At 34.5% G+C, this 22,506-nt stretch overlaps 1 long non-coding RNA gene across 2 annotated transcripts in view; it reads left to right on the plus strand.

Annotated features, from left to right (window-relative positions):
• The window catches only part of LOC125100945 (uncharacterized), a 66,638-nt gene extending 47,586 nt beyond the window's left edge, over positions 1–19,052 (plus strand). Inside the window, exons 2-5 of one of the 2 annotated variants that reach the window (XR_007127710.1) lie at positions 845–895; positions 10,839–10,889; positions 16,006–16,077; positions 18,393–19,052. This is a non-coding gene — a long non-coding RNA (uncharacterized LOC125100945). The remainder of the gene's footprint in view (positions 1–844; positions 896–10,838; positions 10,890–16,005; positions 16,078–18,392) is intronic. The other variant, XR_007127709.1, reaches the window with a different exon arrangement.
• The last annotated feature ends 3,454 nt before the right edge of the window (positions 19,053–22,506 follow it).

Raw genomic sequence — 22,506 nt, forward strand, 5'->3', positions numbered from 1 at the left:
TATTAAATTTGATTAGAAAAATTTCACATATCCAACCTATCTATGAAATCAACAGTTCAAAATACCTAAGGAATTTCCAGATTTCTTGTTGGAAGATGGAACAATACTGTGATAGAAGCAGAACTGCCTTAGAGGTCTTTTTATTTAAAAAAAATGTATTTACTATGTTCAGTTAGCCAGCATATAGTATATCATATGTACCTGATGTTTCTGATGTAGTTTTCAATGATTCATTAGTTGTGTATAACACTAGTGATCATCATAACATGTGCCCTTTTTGATACCCATCACCCAAGGTCTTTTGATTTTTAACTGATAAGTCACTAAATCCTGATTCTTGGTATAAGTGAGGAATGTATATTTAGTTATCTTAGATTGTTTAAACATTAAAGTTAGGACCATATATGACATTACTATTCAGAGAACAGCTATTTTCAAGGATTCTTTTCTGCATGCTTGCAGAAAGAAAAAAGGTGTCAGGTGTACGAACTACAGGAAAGAGTTTTTGCAAAACATCTCTTCAATAATAAAAGAGTATCTCCTTAAAATAAAAGAATATCTTTCATGGAGATAGGACTTTATTTTTACAAAGTATTGTACAGTATTTACTATTCAAGGCATACATTAAAAATGAAAAAAATTAAAAATTAAAAAGAATTGAATGAGATGAAGTGATTCACCTTTGGACTAATTACTAGTAAGCTGTATTTACTGGTACTAGAATTTAAAGTGTTTTCTTTAGAAAAGAATGTTTCTAAAGCATTGTTTATGCTTTAAAATGTTTGTGCTTTAGCATGTTTATTTTTAAATAACCCATATTTCTCCAGCTTCTGTGTTTCCTTAGCTTTAACAGCCTGCACCTGGGACTCTGGAGGATGCCACAAGGCTATAGGAGGTACTTTCCCTGCATAGAAAGCAAAATGTGGGGGATTTTATGTCTCTGCTGGGATGGTACAGAGTCAAGGACTAGGGCAGGGAGCCCAACCCCGCTCCTTACTTGAGTCAGGAAAAACTGAGTCATAATTTCTTACTCTAGAGCTCTCTGTGAGTCAGAGTGATGCTAGGACTCTTTCTGTAATCATAACCTTGGCTTTTTCCATTTCTTAGTTCTCTTTCCACCAGCCCTTACTGTATGTTGTTGAGAGTGCTTCCTTAATAAATCATTTGTATAGAAATCCTCATCTCAGAGGCTTTTTTTTTTTCTTCCCCAGAACCTAGGCTAAGAAATTAAGTAGAAATTAAGTAGAAATTGAGAAATGTCAGGTTTTAATAGCCAGTCTGGGAACACATATTTCAAACATGAGGGAAATAAAAATCAAGCTTAAGCACCATCATTTTTCTTTCAGTTGGTTCATGACAAAAGACTGGATATGGGAGTTGAAGTTTTTACTTTGCCATAAATTTACTTAACCATTTTAGGCCTGTATGTTCATCTGTACACTGGGAGATAATAGCAATTTCTCAACTGTTGAAAATAGGTATTGTAATGATCAAATAAATAGAAAAGTATTTTATAAACTGTAAAATATTCAGTGGTCCTCAAAAGTTAAAAACAAAATGTACGTTCCTGGACTCAAAAAACCCTCTCCTCAAGATTCTCATTCACAGATACTATAGATTCGCATTCAGATACAGTAAAATTAGGGAACCTGCATTTTTAACAAGCAATTCAGCTCAAGAGTGTCCCAAGGTACATACTTTTAAAAACACTAAACTATGGAAGATGACGTGGTATCATCATCATCATCATAATCTACACAGAATAGTCTTAATCTCCTTCAGACTTCTCTGTATAAAATCTCATGTTTTGTTACAGTGTTTTAACATTATTAATTGATTTTCCCCATCATCTTCCCTTTACTTCTTAGCTGACACTAGCAAAACTTTTGTATGTTACCAAAATAGGTAAAATAAACAAATCCAACAGGATGACTAAATGAACATATCAAAAAACACTTGAAAATGACCAGAAGGAAGTTCTTAAACATTAGTTTTGAATTATTTTTCATACAGATGGTGCTTACTAATGAGCCATTAATATTAAAACATTTAGTGAAAAATAGCACTCTTCCAGTTTAAAAAATAAATTCACCTATAGCTCTCATCAAGTCAGGAACATAGTCATGCAAGAGTTAGATAAGAAATATGTACAGCTTGCATTAATTATAGTTTTGTATCTTGTGCAACTTCTGTAATTCAAACTTACTCAGAGAATTTATATTGACATTAGGATTACCAGTTAGAAATAATAACTGCCTGGCTATTATTGCCAACTGGTGCTTTCTGTCCTTCTATATACTAAAGAAAAGTAGGTTTATGTTTACTTGACTTCAATTCTTTTTTTTAAAGATTTATTTATTTACTTTAGAGAGGGAGAGAGAGAGAGCACAAGTCCGGGGAAGAGCAGAGGGTGAAGAAGAATGTTAAGCAGATGCCCTGCTGAGCATAGAGCCCAGTCTCACAACCCTGAGATCATGACCTGAGGCAAACTCAAGAGTCAGATGCTCAACTCACAGAGCCAGCCAGCCTAGTTGACTTCATTTCTATGTATCCGAACACCAAAAACACTAAGAAAAATATTCGAAGGTCTACTTGCAAATATATATATATATATATATATATATATATATATATATATATATATATATTTAAATTTACATGTGATACAAATTATTCCAGTTAGTAAAATTTTGAACTGTTAAACTGCAGTGCAACAATTTAAATTTTTTTTTAAAATATTTATTTGACAGAGAGAAATCACAACTAGGCAGAGAGGCAGGCTCCCTGTGGAGCAGAGAGCCCGATGTGGGGCTCGATCCCAGGACCCTGAGATCATGACCCAAGCCGAATGCAGAGGCTTAACCCACTGAGCCACCCAGGCGCCCCAACAATTTAAATTTTTAAAGGGGAATAAATGCAGTATATACTGTTAGACAAATTCAGTGATTTCATGCTTTTTCCATGCTGACGCCTCCCAAATTCCTATGTCCAGCTCAGAATTCTGTATTCCAGACTCGTATAACCAACTGCTTAAATAATGTGCATTATAGGCATCTCAAAACCAGCTTGTCCACAACTGCTACATGTAACATCATTCTACCACTTGATCATGACCAACTGAAAAGCCAAATGAAGGAAAAGCCAAAACTAATAAATTTGGATTCTTCAGTTACTCCCCCCTTTTCTCATACTGAATAATTTATCTTATTATCATGATCTATTAAAATATGTAATACATATCATGCTGTTTCCCAAAACTTTTCAGTGACTCCCCATTTCACTCAAAAGAATCATTGTAATGATCTACATATCTCTCAGTGATGCAAAACCATGTCCTCTATTGCTTTTAAGACTTTATCATCTATGACTTTCCAAATGAACTGACTACTGGCCCTCCTTACCCAAGTCTTCTTACATGTTATTTCTCAACATATCTATCACTATAGTATTATTTGATTACTATTATATATTCAATGATCCTGTATTTTCATCTGTAAACTGAGATAATAGCCTCTCATCTTCCACTTTTGCTTTTTTCACAATAGCTTGATCATCTTTTCACATCCTACAGAATTATGTTATCATATTTGTTGTTTACTTTCTGCCCACTTCTTTCAAATATAAATTGATTGAGGAAAGGGATTCTTTTTTTAAAAATCCTAGCTACTGTATTTTTAAGCACCTAGAAAAATGATTAGCACATGATAACTAATCAATGAATATTTATTGAGTGAATGAATTCATGTAACTAAGGAACTAAAGAATTCATGGAAATGAAGGAACACCATACATTTGAGAAAAGCAAGTAATGATAGAAGAGGTCCAGAATAAATAGAAGAATTTGTTCTGATGGAAATGGATAATCTGGGTAATATAAAAGAACATTAAAATATTCTAATTAAAATCCTTAGTTGTCAGATATTATTTAACTTATCAGTATTGGTAAGCTTTAAAAGGACCAAATGAGAACAAGAAAAAGATCTTGAAATAAACTACAGATGAAATTAAAACAAGCTAAAAAAAAAAATCCAGAAGAATTTGAGGAAACGTTATTGAAAACTTCTCAATATAAAGCTGCACAATAGGAGAAGCAAAATGTAATAAAAAATTAAGGAACACAGAAAATGAATTTAAAAGGTCCAATTTTCATAAGAGGGGTTCCACAGAGGGGACAGAGGTGAAAATAAAAGGAAGGAAAATGGGTAAGACTTCCACAATGGAATATAAAATAATCAGATTGAAAGAGGCCAGAGAATTTTACTCAGGATAAAGATACATAGCACCTCTTGAAAATTTTCAGAACAAAAATTATCTAATGCATACTCTCTCCCATTATCTATGTATATATCATCTATTTTACACTTGCACTAAAAAGAGTACTTAGGAATAAACTTAGGAGGTGAAAGACCTGTACTCAGACAACCATGATACATTGATGAAAGAAATCGAAGACAACACAAATAAATGGAAAGATATAACATGCTCATGAATTGGAAGAATAGTGTTAAAACGCCCATAATATACAGAATAATCTACAAATTCAATGCAATCCCTATTAAAATACCAACAGAATTTTTCACAGAACTAGAACAAATAACCCTAAAATTTGCATGAAATCACAAATGATCCTGAATAGACAAATCAGTCTTGAAAAAGAAGAACAAAGCTGGAGGTTTCACAATCTCAGATTTCAAACTACACTACAAAGCTGCAAAAATCAAAATAGTTTGCTACTGACACAAAAACAGACACATAAATCAATGGAACAGCATAGGAAACTCAGAAATTATTCCACAGTTACATGGGCAATTAATGTGCTAGTAGGAAACAAGAATAAGCAATGAGAAAAAGACAGTCTCTTCAACAAATGGTGTTGGGGAAGCCAGAGAACTACATGCGAAAGAATGAAACTGGACCCCTCTTTACACCATACACAAAAATGAACTCAAAATGGATTAAAGACTAAATGTGAGACCTCAAACCATAAGATTCCTAGAAGAAAAAAAAATGCAGTGATCTTTTGGACATTGGCCTTAGCAACATTTTTTTTTAGGTATGTCTCCTCAGGCAAGGGAAGCAAAAGCAGAAATCAACTATTGGGACTATATCAGAATAGAACACTTCTGAAGAGCAAAGGAAACCAACCACAAAATGAAAAGGCAACCTACTCAAGAGGAGAAGATATTTTCAAGTTGATATAATCAATAAAAATGTATAAACTGTACAACTCAACACCAAAATAACACATAATCCAACTGAAAAATGGGCAGAAGACCTGAATTATCAGAAAATATGAATAAAAACCACAATGAGATAGCCCCTTAAGCCTGTCGGAATAGCTAGAACCAAAGAGGCAAGAACTAAGTATTGGCAAGGATTTAGAAGAAAGTAATTCTTCTGCCCTGTTGATGGGAATGTGAATTGGTGCACTGTGGAAAACAGTACGAAGTTTCCTCTAAATATAGAATTACAATACGATCCAGAGATTCCACTAGTAGGTATTTACCCAAAGAAAACAAAACATTATTTTGAAAACATATATGCACCCTTATGTTTATTGCAACATTATTACAAAAGCCAGGATATGGAAACAACCCAAGTACCTAATGTGTTTAGAACACATTAAGAAGATGTGTAAGAATTTTATGTCTTCTTAATGTGTTCTAAACATACAATGGAATATTACTCGGCCATAAAAAGAATGAGATCTTGCCATTTGCAACAATATGGATGGACCTAGAGAGTATTATGCTAAGTGAACAAAGAGCAAGGCAATACCAGATGATTTCACTCATATATGGAGTCTAAAAAACAAATGAACAAACAAAATCAGAAGCAGATATAGTACAGTGAAACTGGTGGTTTCCAAAGGGATATGGTGACAGGCAAAATGGGTAAGGGATGGTGGGAGATACAGGCTTCCAGTTATGGAATGAATGTCACTGACATGAAAGGGACAGCATAGGCAGTACAGCCAATGTTATTATAATAGTGTTGCATGGTGACAAATGGAGATACACTTGTGGTGAGCATGGCATAATGTATAGACTTGTGGAATCATTCTGCTGTACACCTGAAGCTAATGTAACACTGTGTGCCAACTATACTTAAATAAATCGAAAGAAAAAAATAACAAAGTATCTTTAAAATCCTTAAACAACAAAGCAGAATTACATACTCAGTGAAGATTTCTTCTAAAAAATTAAGGTGAAATAAAAATTTTAGGAAAATCTAAGGAAATGTATGATTAATAACTAACACTACAAGAGATAGTAAAGTTCTTTCAACTGAGGAAAAATGATTCCAGATGGAAGCCTAGATCTTCAGAGATAAACATTACTGGAAATTCTAAATATACATATTTTTTAAGACTAATGATTGCTAAAACACCAGTAATACTAGTGGTATATAGTTTATAAATGTAAGATAAAATATAAACAACAATAAGATACAGGCAGGAAGGTAGTTAAATGAAATTTTACTGTTATAAGTCTTTATGTGTTATGTAGTAAAATATTAGGCAAAATGTCCTCTAATACATAAAGGATGTATTTGCAATTTCCATAGCAACCTAAATATAATACTTATCCAAAACACTAGAAAACAAAAAGATTGTAAATGTAAGCTGGTGCAGATCAGCAATTACATAAAATGGTAATTGTGATTATGCACTGATGACATAATTTTATACAAAGAAAATCTATATGTATCTAGAAACATAGTAAGTACAGTACTCAAGGTAAATAGATTTTTAGGTTGGTACAACAAAAATATTTGAAAACTGAAAAAAATCACATCTGACAGCTTCAAATACTCTTTCAAATACATGAACATAAGTTTAAGAAATGGAAAAAACTTTTACACTTAAAACTCCAAAAAATTGCTGAATGAAATTAGAGAATATTTATATAAATGGAAAGGTATTTTATGTTCATGGATTGGGAGAGTCAATATTATTAAGATGTTGATTTTCCCCATACTGATTTGCAGACTTACCCTACAATCCCACTCTAAGCCCCAGAAGGACATTGTTTTGTATTAACAAACTAAAATTTATATGGATGCATAAGGGACCTAGACAAAACAATAATGGAAAAAAGAAATAACTGAAGGTCTTACACTACATGATTACATGATTTCAAACAGTCTGTAAAGCTACAAGACTATATAATTGGCAAAAGGATACTTATATAGATCAATAAACAGAATGGAGCCCAGAAATAGACCACAAATTATCTTCAACATAGATTAAACAAAACTATTTAAAAGAAAAAGTAAAGGACTATGTGTATGTGTATGTAAACACATAACTTTGCTTGTATCATATGTAAAAATAATTTTACCTACATCTGAAAAAAAAGAATATATATTCTAGATATAAACATAAGTGAATGTTTTTCTGACCATCAAGCAGGCAAAGATTCTTAACACAGAAGAGATACCATAAAAGAGAAAAATATGAAAAATTATAATTTACAATTTAGGATTTCTGTAATCTGAAGACATATGGAAGAGTGAAAATGCAAGCTACAGACTGGACATTATATGAGATACAGGATATGAAACAAAAAAGTGATACATAAAATACATAGCAAATTTCTACCAATTAGGAGAAAACAAACACCCTAAATAAAAAAAATAGTGGAGAAAAATATCCACATAGGTACTTCAGAGAAGAAAATGTTCAAATGGTCAAAGAGCATATGAAAATTTGGTAAGATAGAGCAGAGAAGTGAGTTGGGGAAAACTGGAGGGGGAGACAAACCATGAGACTGTGGACTCTGAGAAACAAACTGAGGGTTTTGGAGGGGAGGGGGAATGGGGTTGGGTGAGCCTGGTGGTGGGTATTAAGGAGGGCACGTATTGCATGGAGCACTGGGCATGGTGCATAAACAATGAATGCTGGAACCCTGAAAAGAAATAAAATAAAATGGAAAAAAAAAAGAAAAAAGAAAATTTGGTAAGCATTATTATTCATCAGTGAAAAACAAAGCCACAGTGAGATAATGTTATATTAAAAATTCTGATGAGTAGAAATGTGGAACAAAGGAAATTCTCATAAACTGGTAATATTGTAAAATGCTATAGACTTTTGATAAACTAGTAATTTCTTTCAAGCTTACATACAGACATGCTCTATGGCACAACAGATCCACTCCTACGTACTGGAGAAATAAGTCCATTTGTCTACAAAAAGACATGCATGAGAATCTTCTCAGCAGCTCAATTTGTAATAGTCTTTGACCTGAAATAACCCAAATGCCCATCAATAGGAGAAAATATACATGAACTTTGGATATTTGTAACAAAGGATGACTTGTCAACAATACCACAAAAAAAAGGTACTATTGATACACACATAGCTGAATTTCAAAAACATGTTGGATGAAAGAAGATAGACATAGAAGAGTATGTATTATATTATTTCATTTTTAAGATGTTTAGTAACATGCAAAATTAATTTGTGAAGACAGAAATTAGGCTATTGGACCAAGTAACAAGGATGCTTTGTGAAGTGATTTAGATTTCTTTCTTTTGTGTTTTGGGTAATGGTTTTATCATGTGTACATTTCTCAAAATTCTTCAAGCTTTACACTTAAGATCTATGTATCTAATGAATTATAAATAAAAACTCAAAATATTACTAAAACAAAAATGATATCTAGAATTACTTATCACATGCTATCTGTGAAGAACTCTAGAATTAAATGTCAGACCTAAATACTTTATAAACTCTTAGGAAGACAAATAAGAAGGGTAGCTGTAGACTTTGATAGAATTCTAAGGTGGTCCTTCCCCCAGCTTCTGCTCTGATTTTGTTCTAGGCATATTTAGGGTCAAAAGAGGGCTGAATTTTCTTTGGAAGTATTTGGAGTATGGCCCTGAGAATTAAATGAATTTAATATTTGGTCACTGTAAGGTCATCAGGAGACTCTCATTTTAACCTTGATATCAAAGAGAAATTTCCAGTAATTTTTCTCAACAAAACATTATTTTCAGGTACTTAAAAAAAAAAAAGAAACAAACCAACAAACAAAAAAACCCCAAACTTAAACTAACTCAAACTCAAATTTTTCTAAGGCTTTTTCCTGTTGGTTCATACCCAAAATTTGAATTTAAGAAGCATTTAAATATTTAGTAATAGACACATGTATCTTAGCTTGGAATTATTCCTCAGTTTGTGGGTACTAATTTATAGGAGGGAACATATATTTTCAGTCTCTGACACTATTATATCTCTTGAAATTTCTTGTTATTCTTTATGTAGACCAAAAAAATTCACCTTGATGCTATGGGGAAAAAACCTTATTATTTACTCTGTTTTTCTGATAGTTGCTGAGCAACATTTGTTAATAATAGATACTGTTTCTTTACTCATCTCTTTTCTACTTAGAGTGGGAAGAAAATGCTTTACATCTTCACAGTCTGGGGTACTGGTTCTCCAGACACAACTGGTAGTAATTATTGTAAGCAGCTCTAGTGCATTTCAAATGTCAGTGTTCCCCAAAACTGTTTTCTGAAAACCAGCACTGTTGACTTAGCTGCTTGCCATTCATTTCTCATGGTTTTGTCAAGGTTTGTAATCTCTCTATCACATTTCAAGGTCAAAATCATATTCTTTTCTTCTAGATTTCTTACACAGATTATTTCAGAGCCTATGAGGTTCATTATCTCTTACAAAGTAAAATATTTTCCTGTTTATTGATGACAATTAATGGCTAGGACAATTCTATGAAATGCAATTCAAACTTAACACAAACTGAATTCATACTTATACCAAATCCTCTTTCTCTCTTTCTCTTGGTTTCTTCACCTACTGAGATAGGTCTGACTATTGTTAAGAGTTTCAACAAAGCTTCAGGGTAAAGACCTCCAATCTAGAAATGACATGGGAATCAACACACTCTCCTTTCCCCTATCAACCATGTAGAGTGTAGAGAAATCCCTAGAAGAGATAGAGAATAATACAGATTCATTTTTTTATTCCCTAGCTACTTATAACTGTTGACACAGAGGCTGTCTGCTGAAATTTACCAGATTGAGATAACTGATTAATGGTATCCCTAAAGAGAACACTGCTTGTTTAATCTACGGGGAAGCAATGGTGTTTAAGAATTGGTCAGTGCCTACGCAGCAGCTTCCAAGTAAGACCACTACAAACCTCATTTTCCTTTCCTTTCATTCAGTAGCAACTTACAGGAATAAGACAGCCGTAGAAATGATACTACCTCACACTCCATCTTGAATTGCCCTGCAAAGCTGTTCATCAAAATTAAAGTAAAATTAAATCATACACTTAACAGCCTAATCACCTAAGCCACTGAATCACAGTTAAAAAATTTTAAGCATACCCAAGGTGATCTCATTATAAAACTTGAGGTTTCTTGGGGATATATTAACACTTTGATATTTGTAGGATACATCAACTCCTTTACTCCTGTTCTTATTAAATATGAATATACATGACATCAGTGTTTTGAAAATATCCCATGTGTTATAAAGCAAATAAGGGGTTTCTCCAAAAGGAAAGCATTACAATAATTCGCTTAGAGAAATTACGGTTATGGATTTTTAAAAAATAAAATTAAATCCATGTATTTAATCTTTTTTTTTTAAAGATTTTATTTATTTATTTATTCGTCAGAGAGAGAGAGAGAGGGAGAACACAAGCAGGCAGAGTGGCAGGCAGAGGCAGAGAGAGAAGCAGGCTCCCCACTGAGCAAGGAGCCCGATGCGGGACTCGATCCTAGAACCCTGGGATCATGACCTGAGCTGAAGGCAGCGGCTTAACCAACTGAGCCACCCAGGCGTCCCTACCATGTATTTAATCTTTATAGAAATGGGCACCAGAGTGAAAACAGGGAGACAGGAAGCCAGTCAAGAGACCGGTAAGTGCCATTAGATGCAATGTAAGACATGCAGTGAAGTGAATGGGTTCAAGATATATATATTGTGGCCAAAATAGCTTGCTATTGAATATAACACAGAGGATGAGGAAAAGAGGATTCCTGGTTTAGGAATTGGGAAGACTAAAACAAAAACACTTTGGATGTGACACATTTATAAGCTGTGAAGAAAGGTTTTCTTTTTTAGATCACTTCATCTCTGAGGACTCATCAAGTTCTCCAGCAGGCTACCAGCCTTTCATTAAAGAATGGGAGAGTCAGGGTGCAGTCTGAAATACATAGACTGGAGCCCTGGATTCAGCTGTGGGAACTTGAGGACACATTTTACCACTCAGCCTTGTTTCCTCACCTGTAATACAGGTCAATGACCATGTCTCTACAAAGCTCTTTGTAAAGGTCAAAAGAGACAATGCATGAAAAAATGTCATTTGATGGAAGTTAAAGTTGTAATAATTGTGCCTTTTAACTTTCCTGAGTACTGCTTATCATATTGTCATATCCAAACAGGGACTTTTTGAATGTTCAGTTTATTTTGATGTAAACATTTTAGTGGTATTAAGGTATATAAATTCACTTAAAGGATATATAATTATTTTATATTACTTATATGACAATATACATAAACAAGTATTTGTGTAGGCTTATACAAACTAACCAAAAACAACAGAATGAGAAATAAATTTAACCAAGGCTTTTTTTTTAAATACACATAATACATCCAGAAATAAATAAGAAATATGGTAGCAAAGATAGATCTTTTTCAGAATTATTTATTCTTTTCAATGCTAGATTGGTCAAGGAATGCCTAAAGTTTTACAGCTAGCGTCTCTGGAGCAGATCAATTTTCTGATCTCCTTTACCGCCCCCCCCTCCCCTGCTAAAGCCTGTGTCCATGGAGAAAGGCAAAGGCCTCATTTTTCATACTGACCTGATCATTCATTTGAATCCGTAGCACTATTTAAATAGGATTCAAGAGAGTGAAAATCAAGAGAGCTTCCAGTTGGAAGAATTTTTTTGTTTTGTTTTGTTTTTCTGCTTTATCTCCAGTAGCAACATATTAGTCACTCTCAGTACTTTCCACTGTCATTGTAATATACATGTGCATGTGTCCTATCACACACATATACATATGTGGATATGTATGTATACCCATTCTATAGCACATGTATTGTACTGTGTATGTTAACGTTCTTTATGTATACCATCACTTTCTAAGTTAATACTTTCTGTAATAATCTAGCACCTGTTTTATACTGAAAGGTCAAATTTATTTCAGATGAACAAAAGAATTACTGATCACATGGATGGCTAGATAGATGAGTAAAATATTTAGGCAAAACTCAAAACAATTGGAAAATATGCTGATTATGTTATTTTAATGGTATTTTATTGCCTCTCTTTAACCTCATGTTTAGAAGACTTTTTTATAGCATTCACATTCATTAATTCATTCAGTAAATATTTTTAAATAAATGCTATGTCCAAGGTACTCTGCTAGATATTGGGAATAGTAAAAATAAAAATAGTTTCTGCCTTCATATTATCATCTTTCAAGATATGTCCTTGACCTAAAGTGTGGTTTGCAAAATAAGCTAATCAAAGATACCCTTTGCTTGGACTGTCCTCCCTCACCCCTGCCACACCTTCCCAATGACTACTCCTCAAAGTTTGTGGGCCAGGTTGACATCTGCATTGCCAATGCACAATTATAATATTTACTTATGAGTTTGAAGGTTTGCCTTCTCTCCAAGATACAAATAAAGTAAACTTTTCCAAACTTTAGGAACATTACTAATTTTTCTTAAAGTATTGGAGGTAGCAGATGAAATAAACTAAGTCACTTCATTATCTCCTATCCTATGTAAATGATTTTTAAAAGAGTAATATATTAGGTGGAGTATGCTTCATTGGATACTTAGAAGAAGTATACTACATATTTTCCTATCAAAGGAATGAGGCCACAATGGTTTAATGTTAATAAGGGTTTAAAATGTACACAGTAAGTTTTAAAGCATTTCCTCTAATAGACCATAAAATTAAAAGTTATTTGTCTCAATGGCCTAGAGGAGTCAGTGAAGTGAGAAGGTTGTATGGCAAGCAATTTATCTTAATCCTCTCTGGCCTAAAAATAAGTTACATGGGCTGATTCAAATTTTACCTAAGATTTTTTTTTAACTTCCATTAACTTTCATTGCTTTTATGACATTATTTGTATAAACCAAACATCTTGGAAAAAATACGTGAACCAAAAATCAAGGTAGGAAAAAGGCCAAAAAGCTGTTAGAACTTCAATCAACGTGTACATGAATGGTAAGGGAGTAGAGGCAGAATGATTGTATTGAAAATATCTTGGAGCCAGGCAATCAGAAAATATGGATTTAAGTCTTGACTTAGCCATTTTCCCAGTGGTTTTAGCCTAATCACAAAATCTCTTAGCCTTTGTTAGTTCACCTATTCACAGAAGGTGTGACACCATTCACTGTATTGCTGCAAGGGTAAACAGGGTAAAGGGTTAAGTGTATATAAACATCATTTGATAAACTTAGTAGAAATAGTAATTATACCTTCAAGAAGCTTTCTACTAATGGGGAAGTGAGAGCTGGCAAAGAAGCTCAAAATTTTAAAAACTTTCTAAGTAGGGGCTATGTGTTAAATTGTGTCCCCCTCCAAATACCTATGTTGAACTCCTAAACTCCAGTACTTATAATGTGACTATATTTTTAATAGGGTTGGGGCAGATGTAATTAGTTAAGATGAGGTCATACTGGAATACAGTGAGCTCTGACTGTTGTCCTTACACAAAGGGGAATTTGGACACAGACACACATACAAGGTAGATGACAGGAAGACACACAGGAGAAGATAGCCATCCACAAACCCAGGAGAGAGGCCTGGAACAGATCCCTTCCTCACAGTTCTCAGAAGGAACTAGTTCTGTGGTTGTCCTGACTTCTGACTGCTACCCTCCAGAACTATGAGACAGTAGACTTACGTCGTTTGAACTACCAGTTTGTGGCACTTGGTTAAAGCAGTCTGAACAGACTGATACAAACAGAAAAACCTAGGCCATTCTATAGGGTGAGGAAAGTAACCAAAGAATTGGAAGAGAGTGTCCTTCCAATTTCATTTTATTTTTGTCATCATTTTTAAATAGTGACTAAAAATAGGGGATGGTTACCCAATAAAATCGACTGCAATATTTCAGACATGACACAATCTCTGCTGAAGCTATCTACCTACTGTGCTATAGTAATTGAAAAGTTAAAAAAAAAAGGAATAACTTAAGAATAACAATACAAAAAGATTCACAAATATGAAAAAAGAAAAAATTTAAGTTTTCACATCAGTCTATTTTATAGAAAAAGGAAAACTATTAATATTGCAAAATGGGCACCGGGGAGGCACAGTGAGCTGAGTGTCTGACTCTGGGTTTCCACTCAGGTCATGAGCTCAGGGTCATGAGACTGAGCCCTGCACTGGGCTCCATGTTCAGCATAGAGTTTGCTTCAAAGTTTCTGCCTCTCCTTCTCTGTCTGCCCCTCCCCACACCTGCCCTCTCAAATATCAATCCATCAAAATTAAAAAGAATATATATCCCAAGAAGAGTCTTAGAAAATCAGTTCCTTTGCCCTATTCCTGTGGTAAATTGCTTACCATGGTGCCTTAGTTGAGGCATTTGTCCTCCCCCCCCCTTTTTTTTTCTTTTTTTCTTGGATATAGGAAGTAAACAATATATTCATATACTGCTGCCATCCCACCACCATTATTGTAAAGGTGATTACCTATGGCAGGAGAATAGAGCCAGTTATTGTAGCTAATGAATGCTGGTTCACTCAAATTATCATTCTATGAATAAGAGTTAGACTGGGAAAATCAAGGTCGTATCTTTTGCTACGAGGACACTCACATCACCGACTACGGACCAATCTCAGCATTTCTTGGCTGTCATCAGTAATGAAAAGTGGCTGCACCAGTTAGGTATGGTAATTCTAATCAAAGGAGTCTATTGAATGATGCATTTGCTTTCTATCAGGGCACCTAGTGCAGCATTATAGGGAGTTAGACTTTGCTATTCTGTCGTACATCAAAGTCAGCTTGCCAGTGTTATATTTATTGACCTGTCCAACTCTTTTTCCATGATTGATCACTTTTGCCACCCAAGGGTTTTCCCTGTTGCCCTGTCAGAGCAAAGTTCTCAACAGTGCTTTAAAAATTTAAAGTCTCTTTATTTTGTCCCTGGGAAAATCTCTAATTTCATAGCAGCTAGGGACATCCACTATTGGAGCAGACATTGCTTTTGCTCGTCACACACATTCCCCCTTCATCACCACTGAAGGAAATCCCTGTGTTGTCGAAGGATGCAAGGTATTCACCTTCACATCTAATTTTTCAGACTTTTTTTTTTTTTTACAGATTATCAGTAGTTTTGTGACCTAATTCTGACCAAAATAATATAAAAAGTGTTCCATTGGCTGGAGCTTACAGAAAAGGATTGGTTTCCTCATAAACAAAGGACAAATCATTCATTCACCTTTGAGTTCACTGGGCCTACTTTTTTTCCCTGGCATGTGAACATGATACATTTTAGAAAAACAATTTTGTGAACATGAAAATGGAACCGCTCAGTAGAGTGGCTGATGTTAAGTCCCTATGGTACTTCCAGGAGCCAACCTATCAGCTCTGGAATGGTTACCTCTGATCTTGTCAAATGAGAAAAATTGCTCCCTGTTACATTTCAGTCACTGGCACTTGAGTTTTCTGCTACAGACAGATGAACACGGTGCTAAAGGAGTTCACAGACTCAGTGAGTAGGAGCAACCATTCTAGAACAGTTGGGCTTTGTAATGATATTTTTATCAGGCAATAATTTTTTCTGCCAATCAATTTCAAGATCGAAATATCATATTTTAAGAGTTAAAACTTGTAGGTTTTGGGGAAGAATTGTATATGTAGAGCATTAGGTCTGTTTTCCTCTTTCCTTGTATAATTAAACATGTCACAAGAATCTGAAGTCTTAATACACAGAGCATAGAAAATGTTAGTTCTACTGACCTTCAGCAAGATACTAATATGGTGTGCTGGTCTTCCTTCTCTCCAGGTCCCAAGGCACTCTCTAGCTATAATTTAGTCCTCAGAGAGGTTCATATTGATGAATTCCACAGTATGAAAGGTAAGAGGGAGGGAAGAAAGAAGCAACAAGCAATAGACTGTCCACTTCCTCAGTTTCAGGAATTCGCATTAATAAATCTTGGCAACACATGGATATATATGTCATGCATATGCATATAATGCTATGTATAATATATAATATGTATTATGTATAATATATAATAAAGCATTATTATTTTTATGTGCTCTTTTATGGAGAAACAACTCTTCTCTATGTCATATTGCTTTACTTTCCTAACTAGTTCACATATGTTCAGTGGCACAAACCCAGGGAAATAAGCCATAGGCATTTGCTGATAAAAATAAATATATCTTGACTTCTTCACTGGTAACTATCTCCAAAAGATAGTTTCTTAATTCTGACACCTGAAAAATGACTATAACAATTTTTTTTTCTAATGTATGTATTGGTAAGTAGAGTTACCACTACCCATTTTATTACATCCCTGAAAGCAAAGCTAATTATCGTGTGGGTCCTTTAAATAGATGGATAATTAAATATATATGTAAAATTTACAGATAATGATCTTCATATTAACTTGAAATTCTCTTGAAGATTTATGAAAATGGTATTTTTTTCAACTTAGATAGAATGCTGGAGCCACAGACTTTCCAGAAAATAACTGATATATTAATGATAAGGAAATGAAACCAGTGAACTGATTCAGTCTCTAAATGACCACGCTGGAACGTAAACAGGTAAACTTATTACCGCCTAGCTTACTTTTTATCAGTCACTCTGGGCACCCAACAAGATTAGATACACATAGAAATAATTTCAAAGAAAGAATAAACACCATGATGGATGTACAAAATTCTCTAGGAATTAAAATAATTTGTTGATTCTTAGTATGTCCTCCTAGGAGTTTCACTTCTCTTTACGTGGCTATTGAATGTAGAACAGAATCTTACAAACTTAGGAGGTTTGTGAATTTTACATTTAATTTCTCCCAGTTCTTTGCCCGTTAGATGCTGTGGTCTCCTTTTTTGCTTTGCTTAGAAATATAAAGCCTGAAATCTAACACATACTCTCAGATCCTTCATTCCAGTTAAGGTAAAAATGGTTGATGGTATCTAAAAAGTTTCTCTCCTGGGGGTACTTACATTTTAACAATAACTAAAATCTAGACTGAAATGGAAAAAAAGGTATTTCAGGCAAGGACACCGAAGTGGCTCCAGACCAGCACCAATGAACATTTTTAACACGAAAAGTAAAGCAAAGGAAGGGAGAATCTTTTGCTAGCATAATACTTATCATTCAACTCATAAACAAAGAGATTTCATTCAGTGTCCATAATAAATATTTATCATCTTATTACCCTATTGCTATGTAACTGCCTTCAAGTGTAGAAGTTTAAGACAATTTATTATTATTTTTCACGGTTCTGTGGTTGATTGGCACTTCTGGGTGATCTGTCTTAGTGACTCTCATGCAGTTGTAGTCAGAGGGACAATGGAACTGGAGATATCCTAAAGCTTAAATGGGGTGCATATCCAGAATGGGTCACTGATGTGGCTAATGATTACTATTCACTACATACCTAGATGGGCTTGTTGACTCAAGAACTTACATATGCCTTCTCTATGTGCCTTGGACTTTTTAAAAAATTCTTTATTTGAATTCAATTTAGTTAACATTTACAGTATTAGTTTTAGGGGCAGAATTTAGAGATTAATCATTTGCACATAACACTCAGTGCTTATCACATCAAGTGCCCTCCTTAATGTCCATCACCCAGTTACCCCAACCCCCCACCCACCTCCCCTCCAGCAACCTTCTGTTTGTTTCCTAGAGTTCAGCTTCTCTTACAGTTTGCCTCCCTCTCTATGTTCATCTTATTTTTCCTTCCCTTCCCCTATGTTCTTCTGTTTTGTTTCTTAAATTCCACACATGAGTGAAATCATATTTCTTGCAGGAAGATGGCTTAGTTTCCCAACGGTGGTCCCAAAAATGAGTATTCCATGAGACTTAGGAAGAATCTCTAAAGGTTCTTATGACAGCATCAGATGTCACAGAAAGTCCCTTCTTCTACCTTCTATTGGTCACATATCCCAGAGTCAGATAAGCTTTTAATTCTATTTTTGGATGTGGGAGTGGCAAAGTGACATTGACAAGAGGGTATGGGATGAAGTACAGACCATCTTTTGAAAAGGCAGCCCCCATATCCTCTATGACAAGACGGTCATTGCTTCACAGTTTCCATTCCGTCATTACATTATAAAATGGATTTCTAGAATTATAACTGGGCCCATAAGTATTTCATTAGAAACAGTATTTTCTAGTTTTGGGTTTCTTTAAATTTGTTTGTTTTTTAGGCTCACTATAGATATTAGATCAAGTTCCAGGCAAGGAATGCGAGTGGAAGAGATATATGCATGTTCCAGACCTTCTTAAAAGGGACACTGCTTGTTTGCCATGGACTTCTCTTACACAGTCTCTCCTAACTTGAGAATGATGAAGAGCAGAGCAACATTGGAAGCCTCATTTTGGTAACAGGAGTGTCTCCCTAACAGCCTTGAGCTCTCAATCTTGGAATTATTCCATGGGAGAAAAGTAAAGTAGCTATTGTAATTAAGTCACTGTATTTATGCGTCTTTCATTATAGCAGCTTGAGCCAACTGTAGAGACTGTACCCTCATATACTACTTTCCAAATCCCTGGAAATAATACATTATAAAATGGCTACTTTACTGATTTGTGCCTAAATCTTCTAATGCAAGAGAGAGTGATATGGTGGGTAATGGAATGTGTTACTGAACTATTAAGTAAATTACATATATGCTTAGTCTTAAAAGAAGTATGGATGTCCTGTATCACTGATAAAATCACTGGTCCTTTTTCTCACCAATAATAAATAACTTTATTTTTTTATTTTTATTTATTCTTATTTTTTTGTTGGTAACAGTTTCTCCAAGGATCTAGGTGAGTGTGGCCTGTGCAGACATGGAGAGAAAGGGGATAGATAAAATGGGAACTGCTTTTGATCTTTGTGTATCAATTATACCACAATAAAGCTATTTTTAAAAGGTCCTTCAGTGAAGCAAGAAACAAAACCATGGTAATAGAAAAGAACGAACATATCTCAAACCTTAATAGTGTTAGAAGGGGGAAGGTGAGAGAAGATGAAGAATCATCTTATATCTTTATATCTTTATATCTTGTATCTTATATATCATCTAATATCTTTATGAAGATCATAAAAAATTAGTCCCAATTTTTCAACCTTCCCTGGATCCTTACAGTTGCTCTGCACCATTTCAGTGCTCTCACATTGCGACTGGGACATTCTGCCCTAACTCTCTAATCATGGCTTACCTCCCAGTCACAAACACAATAGCTCTCTTTCACACACAAAGATTGAAGACAAGCATCAATTTTAGAAACTAAAAACTATGATTTTGTTTCAACTGTAAATAATTATTACTGTTCTTTCTGTTCACAAAATCTTTTTTTTAAGATTTTATTGATTTATTCAATAGAGAAAGAGAGAGAGATCACAAGTAGGCAGAGGGCAGGGCGGCGGGGAAGCACTCTCCCTGCTGTGCAGAGAGCCTGTATGTGGGGCTCGATCCCAGGACCCTGAGATCACGACCTGAGCTGAAGGTAGAGGCTTAACCCACTGAGCCACCCAGGTGCCCCTGTTCACAAAATCTTTGAAACAAATTCTGTTTATGTATATTTCTCACAATTACAATTTTCATCAATAAAGCTAAAGCACTGTATGTATGACTTGCTAATATTTCAGTTGTACTTTAATTTTTCCCCATACAACTTCTAATTTTCTCTGTCAAGGGTATTAACAAGAGAAGAGCTTTCTGGACTCCACTGCTGAAAAAAAAAATCTGTTTATTCTAACTGTAGGAAATGTGCTTTAGAGATACCAGCCCACATTTTCACTTATGTCATTTAATCCATAAATATTTCAATTCAATATTAGAATTTTTTAAAAAATAGGGAATTTCCAGAGAACTGCTTTTGTCCTTGGACTTCTGAGTATATATATCAAATTAACAAGGAAGGATACCTATGTGCCTTCCATTCTATATGCTGCCTATACGTACTCTAATTTTCCCAGTCACAAACACAATAGCTCTCTTTCACACAATAAATTATACTTATTAATCCTTTTGGCCAAATCACATAACTTGGGTAAGCCACGATTAGAGAGTTAGGGCAGAATGCCCCAGTCACAATGTGAGAGCACTGAAATGGTGCAGAGCAACTATAGGGATCCAGGGAAGGTTGAAAAATTGGGACTAATTTTTTATGATCTTCGTAAAGATATTAGATGATATATAAGATACAAGATATAAAGATATAAGATGATTCTTCATCTTCTCTCACCTTCCCCCTTCTAACACTATTAAGGTTTGAGATACGTTTGTTCTTTTCTATTACCATGGTTTTGTTTCTTGCTTCACTGAAGGACCTTTTAAAAATAGCTTTATTGTGGTATAATTGATACACAAAGATCTGCACATATTTAATGTGATGAATTTAGGTGAATATGTAAACACTCATGATACCACAACCACCATCAAGGTAATAGATATATCCACCTCCTAAAGTTTCTGTGCATTCTTTTTCCTTTAATTGTAAGAACACTGAACATTAGATCTACCCTCTTAACAAAACTTGAATTATATTATACCATCAAGTTTGTTCTCCAAAACTTTTGTCAAGAAATGTGCATAGAAACTGTATTAAATTGGGAATAAATGTCATAGGATACACATTCTTCCTTGAGGAATTAATAGGTACAGATCCCATCATTTCCTAGCACTCAGAATTGCTACTGAGAAAAATCTCCCTAGCATTTTTAATCACTGAACTACTCATAAATACTTCAGGCTCTGAGAACTTTAGGTCAGGACCCAAGCTGTTTCAACACGTACAGTTGGAGAAAAGCCTAGAATAAACAAACTTGTTTCAGTTCTTCTTATTGTAAAAACCAGAATCTATAGATTATTAGCTGAATAACAAGAACATTTGGGGTATTCCTCCTCTTATTTCCTGATATCCATATATCTTGGATAACGTTCATGTGCCATCATTTTTATTTAGTTTTTAAAAAGATTTATTTATTAACCTCAGAGACAGAGAAAGAGGGAGAGAGAGAGAGAGAGAGAGCAAGCAAGCGTGCCACGGAAGGGGCAAAGGGAGAGGGAATCTCAAGCAGACTCTCCTCTGAGCACAGAACCCTATGTGGGGTTCAGTCCTGTGACCCCGAGATCATGACCTGAGCAGAAATAAAGAGTGGGATGCCAAACTGACTGAGCCACACAGGTGACTCTAATTTTTAACTAAAAAGTATTTACTGTCAAAGACTTATCCTTAGTTTCCTAAACTTATTTTTTTCCTGAGCTGAATTTTCTAGGAAGGGGAGAGGGTACGAATCATTCCTGTTTCCAGTACCAACAGTTGCTGATGGATCAGCTGCTTCATCGCGTGTGTGTTCTTTCTTTTCAGTCTATTACCTTGCTGTTCCAGGCCCAGCAACCTGTAACTAACTGTAGAGGCCCCCACATGCACACAGATTAAGTGTTATCTTCTAAGGTCGCTAAGTTGTTCAAAATCTCTTAGTAGACTTTCCTCTTTTAATTCAGTTGTATTTTATCTGACCATCTGGGAGAAGAACTGACAGATTTGTTTTGTGTTTTTCATTGTTAATTTTTATTCTCCATCCACATGCTTGTCTTTCTATGTTTATTGATGGGTTTTCAAAAAAGGAGTGTGTTTTCCCTTTGCCGCTTCCCTAGCTGTGGTTTTTGAAAAGCATTTGCTTTACCTGGTTTCTGCAAGAAAATTTTGTCTGAAGTAGAAAGTTTTACCTTGGCAAACTGCACACAAAGTCTATCATTTTATAGTCCCATCATCCTCTAGAGGAGCTGAAAGCATGGTATTAATTAAGACTGAGCTGATTCTTACATCAAGATTTTAGAAATCTATTTTATTGGCTTTAACAATTGAAAAACTTCACTATACATGGTATACCGACTTTAAGCAATCACCAGTTTAGGTTCAGGACTTGTAGAAGTTTAGCCAACTCTGGGTCTAAACTTATTTTGTTCTTATTGTATATGAAGTTATCTTATCCTACTGAAAAATAGAATATTTAAGGTATCAAGAGAATACTTGACTATTTTTTAGAAAAGCATATAAAATTGGGAAAACCATACCATTTACTTGTTGTGAACTAGGCTAATTTTTCACGAGTTTATAAAGCTAATCTTTTTCTTTGGATGAGTTTCTTGTAATATTGTTATTGTTAAAATTATCACATCATTTCCTACATTGAAAGAGAATTATACTATTATAATTTCTGGGTGCATTTTCCAAGAGTTCAGTTTTGAACAGCAAACCAATATGGAAATGCTTTCAATTACATAGGGCAAAAAGTTAGAAAATGTCTACTAAAGTAAGAATAAG

The sequence above is a fragment of the Lutra lutra genome, chromosome 5, assembly GCF_902655055.1.
Source record: "Lutra lutra chromosome 5, mLutLut1.2, whole genome shotgun sequence".
NCBI classification, from domain to species: Eukaryota; Metazoa; Chordata; class Mammalia; order Carnivora; family Mustelidae; genus Lutra; species Lutra lutra.